This window comes from Camellia sinensis, chromosome 3 (assembly GCF_055761805.1).
Source record: "Camellia sinensis isolate YWXY chromosome 3, ASM5576180v1, whole genome shotgun sequence".
Lineage (NCBI taxonomy): Eukaryota > Viridiplantae > Streptophyta > Magnoliopsida > Ericales > Theaceae > Camellia > Camellia sinensis.
Genome location: NC_138963.1, coordinates 33,884,836 through 33,893,679, shown reverse-complemented (window position 1 = coordinate 33,893,679; position 8,844 = coordinate 33,884,836). Strand labels below are relative to the sequence as shown.

At 33.5% G+C, this 8,844-nt stretch overlaps 1 non-coding gene across 1 annotated transcript; it reads left to right on the top strand.

Moving 5' to 3' along the window:
• The first annotated feature begins 675 nt into the window (after nt 1-675).
• On the top strand, nt 676-748 carry TRNAR-UCU (transfer RNA arginine (anticodon UCU)). The gene has a single exon. It is a non-coding gene; the product is annotated as a tRNA-Arg (tRNA).
• Nucleotides 749-8,844: the final 8,096 nt, after the last annotated feature.

Sequence of the window (8,844 nt, the reverse complement as noted above, 5' to 3'; positions counted from 1 at the left end):
ACATATTTTAACATTATTTAATATATAAATATTAAATATTAAATGAGCCAACTAACGAGCCGACCTTACAAGTTGAGCTTTAGAATGTTTGGGATTATTTATTAAAAATTTAATGAGTTCGAATGCCAAAAAAAAATTTAATGAACTGAGTTCAAACGAGCTCTTACCGAGCCAAGCTCGAATATGTTCACGAACGGCTCTATTCATTTATAACCCTAGCCATAATAAAGGAATGGATGAACTTGCATTAAAATCTTGTGTGGAACACAAAATTTAACTAGGCCCCTCTCCTAAATTATCTTTAGATTTGAAATCAAAATGAACTAATTTAGCTTATATCAATAATATTATGATGATTAAATTTTAAAAATAATATAATATGATATCAACACATTCTCGGTACTTAAATTTAATTGTTGTAACAATAAACAAAAGAACAACATAATTGATTAGTTGGCAACAATGAATTTGAAATCTTAAACATGGAAAAGAATACTCACACCGAAATCACATAATCTCACATTTTGGTGAGAGAATGGCCCTAATTAGAGGTTAGGGCTTCAAATCATCCGAGGACAAGAAATTAAAATTCATGCCTCCTGATTTGGGTTAAAAATAAAAAAAGGATCATCTTATTATATATATTATTAGAGTGAATACTTTCGGTAAAAATAAGCGCCCATGGCCTAATGGATAAGGCGTCTGACTTCTAATCAGGCGATTGTGGGTTCGAGTCCCACTGGGCGTGTCTCTTCCCTTTTTTTTCTCTCTTTTTTTTTTTTTTTTTTTTTTTTTTTTTTTTTTTTTTTTTTTTTTTTTTTTTTTAATCCAAAATTTCATACTTTCTAAACAAGTGAATGAATACCATAAAACTGAAACTAAAGCAAAATTTGAAAAAAAAAAAAAAAAAAAAAAAAACTCTTTTTTTTCCCTATACAAAATTTCATCCTTTCTAGGTACCCAAACAAGTGAATGAATACCATAAAGCTGAAACTAACACAAAAGCAAAATTTGGAACAACAAAAACTGAAAAAAAAGAAAATAGAAAAAGTAAAAAAAACAACCACCACCATGTATCTATCTATCTATATATTTTGCATCCGTCGCTTGGGTGGGGAAGGGAGTTCGATTTTGTTCACATTTTTAAAATTTGTGAATGGATGAAATATACGTTCTTTATTGATCCAAAACAATGAGGACCACAACTTTAGATAAAATCAATAAACTATTTTCAATATGAAACCCATTATTTTAGACCAATTAAATATAACCTATTAGACCTTTCTTTGGTGTGCGTTGCATATCATATGCAAGGCACTTACACCCTTTCTATTTTGTATTTATACCTTTCTATGTATTGGATTATACCAAAATTTTTGAAAACTTACACATTGGTGACCTACTAAGAAGGTCACTTTTTAGGTAAATTAATTAAATAATATATTATATGACTAAAAGTATAAATTGTCACAAAAAGGTGTAAATAATTTCACAAGAAGGCGTAAGTTTTCGTAGAAGGTGTAAATTTTCACAAAAGGCGTAAGTAATTTTAGAAAAGGCATAAGTGATTTTTGAAAACTTACGCCATTTGGGAAAAGTTACACCTTTTATGAAAACTTACACTTTTTTGTGAAATTACTTACACATTTTCTGAGAACTTACGTTTTTTTATGAAATTACTAACATTTTTTTTGAGAACTTACGCTTTTTTGTGAAATTACTTACACATTTTCTGAGAACTTACGTTTTTTTGTGAAATTAGTTACACCTTTTCTGAGAACTTATGCCTTTTGTGAAATTACTTACACATTTTGTGAACACTTACTCCTTTTGTGAAATTACTTACCAAATGTGTAACTTTTGACAACTTACACATAATACTTACGTCTTTTGTGAAACAAGTTACACATTTTCTGAAAAGTTACACCATATGTGAAAAATTTTCTTTCATAAAATTTACACATTTTGTTAAGCTTTACACATTTTTTGAAAACTTACACTTTTTTGTGAAAATACTTACATCTTCTTAAACGTTACTCCTTTTGTGAAATAATTTTTTTCATAAATTTTACACATTTTCTTGGAACTTACACATTTTGTGAAAATGAAACTTACACCTTTTATGAAGTAATTTACATCTTTTGTGAAAAAACTAACACTATTTCTGAAAAATTACACCTTTTGTGAAATAATTTCTTTAATAAAATTTACACCTTTTGTTAAAACTTACACATTTTTTTAAAACTTACACCTTTTTTGAAAAGTTACCTCATTTGTGAAATAATTTTTTTCCTAAAATTTACACCTTTGCATGGAACTTACACATTTTGTGAAAACGAAACTTACACATTTTGTGAAGTCACTTACATCTTTTGTGAACTAACTTATACTATTTGTGAAAAGTTACACCTTGTGTGAAATAATTTATTTAATAAAATTTACACCTATTCTGAAAACTTACACATTTTCTGAAAACTTACACCTTTTCGTGGAAGTTTCATAAAATTAACAATGGAAGTTGCATAAAATTAAAAATGGCAATTCATTCAAGAAACCACTATACTTTAAATATCTATTTGGAAATTAAATAAAAAAGGAAGTTGAATAAAAATGGAAGTTGAATAAAAATAAAAATGGAAGTTGCATAAAATTAAAAATGGAAGTTCATTCAAGAAACCACTATACCTCAACGATCTATATGGAAATTAAATAAAAAAAGAAGTTGAATCAAAAAGAAAATTGAATAAAAATTGAAGTTGAATAAAAATAAAAATGGAAGTTCCATAAAATTAACAATGGAAGTTTATTCAAGAAACTGCTATACCATAACGATCTATTTGGAAATTAAATAAAAAAGGAAGTTGAATAGAAAAGGAAATTGAATAGAAATGGAAGTTGAATAAAAATAAAAATGAAAATTGCATAAAATTAAAAATGACAGTTTATTCAAGAAACCATTATACCTTAACGACCTATTTGGAAATTAAATAAAAAGGGAAGTTCAATAGAAAAGGAAATTGAATAAAAATTGAAGTTGCATAAAATTAACAATGGAAGTTCATTCAAGAAACCACTATACATAAATTTAGATTACAGATAGATGCTTTTCCAAAACCAATTCGTCTTGCATTCAATGAATGGCAAGTTGCTTACAGTAAAATTCCAATTTACAAGGATATTTCTATGTCCAAATCTACAGCCCATTTTGTTATCAGATTTGGTATCCCATGGATATGGAAATGGGATTTCCAGTGTGATTTCCATAACAAAATTCCCCGTCTAAAAAGAGTTTTCTTTTATAAATGGTGGAATAAAATGGATGATCCAAAACCTCACCAGGAACTTATCTAGAAAATTATAGCCCATACACAGGCTTGCTGGGATGCTACTCCTAAACTCATCCCAGCTGCTCCAGTCCAGAATCCTTTTGTTCAAATACAAAATGAATTAAGACAGAAGTTTCCAGCACTATCTGAGCAAGAATTAGTTATTAAAAGCATGGATTTTATGAAAGAACAATTCTTGAAATCTTTTTCCAGAGATGATACCAGCATGAAGTCTGGTTCCAGTAGCCATGGCGGCCATGACGAAGATGAACATTTTGATCCATTATTTTATGAAAATAAGTTTACAATATTAGCAGGTGAATCTCAAGACCCTACTGACGCTAATCCCAACTTTGGAGATTTTTGGGATTCTCTCACGGGCCTGATCGCAGAAAAGATGAGTCAGGACAACAGGATAAAGGAAAAGGCAAAGAAGCATGATGCTTTGTCCCCCACTCTGTTCTAGCAACTTTCCAGCATCACAAGACGACAAATCTACTTTTGGCCAAAGTAGATTCCTCTGTCTGCCAATCAATTGGCCATCCAGCTGTCCCTTGCCGACACTTAAAGATAAGGCTTAGCACGAGGAGATAAGGATAATCGACTCCAAACTAATCAGGACACGCCACCTGTCTGCCTCATCCTTATCATGTTTATTTTATTTTTCTATATAAGGGATGCCTCACCCTTGTTGAAGGCACGCTTTTATTTTTCCATCTTCTAGTTTATAAGAGTGTACTCTCTCTCTCTCTCTCCACTTACTTTCTTAGTGTGTACCTTATCCACCATTTGAAGTATAATAAAGTTTGTCGTACTGATTGTAAGTATTTCTCTTTTATATCTTCTTAATGTATGTCTGTTTATAGTCTTGTAATATTAAATGATATATTAGAATTTCATGTTCTAAGAAAAAATAGTATTGAACAATATTTATTTATTTGGCCTAATGACCCTTGGAGTCTTTAGCAATTAGAAACAGTTAATCAATCAATACACCAACTCCAGACTCAAATTCAAGAACAAATCTGCCTTTTGGCTGCGGCCGTTAGGCCTCTCCCTCCAGCACAGTAAATCATGAGACCATATATGGCATAATTAAGATAAAATAAAATGAAACTATAGTTAATATTGTTCCTGGGTTAGTGCTTAATGATGGGTAGTACAGTGTTAGGGTTAGTGGGACGTTACCCAAGTCGCGTAGAGTCAGACCGTTAGCAGTGATTGCGGTTAGGTCATCTCATAAGTCATTGACAGACGTGCTAGCTTTAACCTGTGTCAAGCACCATTATTGGTATCAAAGCCACGTTTAATATTTATTATAGTTAGTCTTATTTTATGTTAATTATACATATATGGTCACACTACAGTCTTATGTCTACTGCTCCTACAGAGAACTTAGCACCTACAGTAGCCAACACAGTGGCCAATACAGTAGCTTCTACTTCAGAAGCCAGAGAGTTAGTCGCTTATCAAGATGTTAAGGAAGCACTTGATAAATGGATAATACCAAAAGTCAAACTAGATACTATCTATAAGATAGGTATGTTAGACTTTTCCAGTAGAAAAATTATTAAAACCTTTGAGCATGCAGCCTCAATCCAGAATCATGATGAACTTATGTACCTATTACATATTCAGGATCTATATCCTTTTCTTCAGAAATATAAATATGTCCACATAGGACTTGTCCAAATTGCATTTAAACCATTGACCCTTCTAGGTCAGGATACCAGTATTCAGTGTACACTGTGGGATGGTAGATGTACCAATTGAAGAGCTTCGCTTATGGGAGCCATAGAGACAAGCTTAGCTCATGGTCCAGTTTATTTTGATATCTATCCCAATCTGAGTATAGCTCTTTCAGATCAAAACCTATCTAAGGTTTTAGAATTAAGAGTTTTATCTCATGGTTATGAGTATCTTCCAAGATCACCACCTTCTACAGTAATCTCCAGAATATACCTGAGGGTTTTATCAACCTTAAATCCTTACATCCGGAAGCAAAGTGACCAAGGTTATACAGTGCTTATTGACACTAATCTATACAGTAGTCAAGTAGCCATACCAAAAATAATTGAATGGCAGAAAATTACCTTTCTAGAATGATGGCAAATAACTAATGCTGTTCCGCCTAGACCAATTGTTCAACACAATTTGGATGACGTAATTCAGACTGAAGGAGGTAACATTTACCTTCGATTTCAAAGACCACAAAGAAAATTATCCAGAAGTATGTCGACTACCAGTGTTAGATTATAGCGATCCCGGTTTCCCTTTTCTTTACTTGTTATATCCGGACTTAGGTTCCGTGGAACTGGTTGTTGAGAGTATGTTGTTTGCACCCTTTAATCCTTATATTGAGTCTTGGGTTGTGTTGGGAAAATTTGGAGCAGGTTGGTTGAGCTTAGGAACCAAGTCTAGTTGCCCAGATTTTGGCTTGTCCGCTCGAGCGGGGGTTTGGGCGCTCGAGCGGGGAATACACCCATCCAGTATGTCCTGTGTAGTGTTGGACGCTCGAGCGGGGGATTGGCCGCTTGAGCGGGAGGTTGTGAGTGACCCTCGAGCGGGGAGTTGGGCCCTCGAGCGGGGACCTGTCTGCAAAAACTTCTGGGAGTGTGCATCCGCCGCTCGAGCGGGAGTTTTGCTGCTCGAGCGAGAGTCTATGAGTGGCGCTCGAGCGGGGGTTTCCACGCTCGAGCGGGGCGACTGTTATAAAAACCTGAGAACCGACTTTCTGGATCATTTTTCATCTCCTTTTTGATTTTAAAACCCTAGAACCGTCTTCTCCCTCTCCCTACACACCTTCTCTCTTAGGTTTGATCTACTTAGAGTGTATTTCTACCCTAAGTCCTTTGTTAAAAAGATAGAGTGGGTCGAGGGCTTCCGTTTAATTTGAACAATCTTGGGTTTGGAGCACTTTGGTTTTTCGTCATCTTCTCCATTCGAGTTCTTCGCTTCGAGGTAGGGATTTCCTACTCCATATTATAGGTTTTGTTCTAAGTTTTGGTATTTTGATATGTTGGGGGTTGTTTGGTAGTTTTGGGGAAAACCCTAGTTGTTGTAATAAATTAATTTATATAATTAATTTATGGAAAAATGGGGAATTTAGTTGAATTCATGGAATTAATGAATTTATTGATTAAGTGGTGTAGTTGGTAGTTTAATCACTCACCTATGAAAATGTTGGAATTATGTTAGTTGATACATTTATTTCCTGTTTAGAAATAACTGTTTTGGGCTATCGGTGGAGGATAGTCGTGATTGTTGTAGACATTGCATGTGGATTAGGGAAAACTGAAACTAATCGCATTGGTTAAGTCGTTGATTTAGACTGTTGAATTAATACAGAAAATACATGTATTGATTGCGTGTTGTATATGACAAATGTTTAATACATTGTATATGCATTTTTGTTTGGGAAGAGATAGGGGATGTACTCTACGGTTTAGGGGAAGATAGGGGATGGACCTCTAAACCGGATTTTGTTTGGGAGGAGATAGGGGATGGACTCCATCAGCATCACTATTATGTGTGCTTATTGATATTGAAGTGTTTTTACATGTTACTAATACAGCACTAAAATGTGTATCAAACGAGAAGTATGAAGTGTTTTGATGTGAGCCTGGGTCTCATTTGTTTTGTTGATATTGAAAGTAATGTGAATATGATATATAGTTCACTGTTGTAAGTTTGGCCAGGTTCTGAGCCATGTCGATTATAACGGAAAGTGAAATGTGTCTTAGACATTAGTGTCATGAGACTGTATAATGACATAATTGATTATCTTGGTTAACCATCTATTGAATGCTATTGCTTTATTCAATGCTTATATTTGGTTTAGTATATTTCTACTGGGCTGTGGCTCACCCTATATGGGAACATCATTTTCAGGTTCAGGTGATAAGCTACCTCCAAGGACTTAGCTTGGAAGGATTCGGTTTTTTTTTTTGGATTTTGAAGACTTGTCTTTAGTTTTTTTTTTTTATTTGAGATTACATGTAAACATTCAAGCCAAGGGCTTAACTTGTAAATGAGTTAGTACGCATTCTTTTGTGTCCAAGTGTTAGCTTGGAAAGATGTAAGCCCTTAGGGCATTTATTTTGATGTTACACGTGATGTCTTTCAATAAAAGTACTCTGATGAATAACTCAAATGATTCGTTTTCTTTCATTAATGCATGTTAATGTTATGTATATTATGGGTTTAATTTGAGGGCGTTACATAGATCTACTCCCTCTTTTCGAGAAGCTTATAGAGTAGATTTTCCTGAATCATCCAGACATTCTACTGCTGAACCCATAGAATCAGTTATGTAGGGCATGCCTTCCAGACCTCCTAGTAACCCTGATCAACAATCAGATCCTATGGATCCTATAGTACAAGGATTACAATTTTCAGCAAATAGAATCCCACATGGTATTTATGAAACAAGGGACTCCAGTAGCAAAGGACCATACAGTCTTACTGCCAGTGACATGAACTTCGAAGTTTAATGGATTTTAGTCCAGGAAGTGAAACCAGGAAAATCCTAAATCAGGATTTTTACCAGGAAAAGTATGCAAAATTCAGAGAATGGTATTTTGCTAATCATACTCCAGAACAATTACAACATAATAAAATCCAGTATTATATGTTTTTAGAAAAACATCAACAACTTCAACCTTTTCCTATATGGTATATGGAAAATGGCCATATCCAGAATTCTTAAATAAATGTTCTTGACAATATTCAGAAAAATTGGGTGACTGTCGATGGTCAGAGTATCACTTCAATACACCCTCCTCCAAAATCTTTAGAATTACGACCTAGTGATTCTACTTCTAGTCAACCTTTGGTTATAACAGCATTTGTTGAACCACCAGCTAAAAGTAATACTGCTTTGACAGCTAAGGAAATTATTCCAATCATCAAACAGAATAATTATACTAACCTTTACTGTCAAACAGTAGGTAAACAATTAACTAGGATCGAAGAAGTAGTTGTTCATCTTAAGAATAATTGTTCTCTTCAACCTAAACCTCCAGTAATTCATCCTGTAGCTATTAAGCCTACTCCTACAGTAACAAATTTTAACTTAAAATCTAAAAAAGCTAATACAGAATTTATGGATACTCTTATTAACAAGATCAAAGATCTCCACATAGGAGAATCTTCTCAAATCAATATGTTATCCAGAAATCAATTTCAAGAAATTAATGAAAATTATCAGAATTTGGAACCCCACAAAATATCTGAAACTCAGGCTAATTTTCAAAATGAACCAACATCCGTCAATAAAGTCCATTATGGCACTAATATTGACAGAACAACTTATACAGCACCAAGTAGGTATTACTATTCCCGACCTACTCCTATGGATATTCTTTACGAAGAAGATTTCTTTCACAGCCAGAAATCTTACCACAATAGAACCATTTATGAATGGAATATTGATGGTTTAACCGAATATCAAATTTATGAGCTTTTGCAGCATATTCTTATGTTTGCAACCGTTTGTAAACAAAATGAAAATACAGAT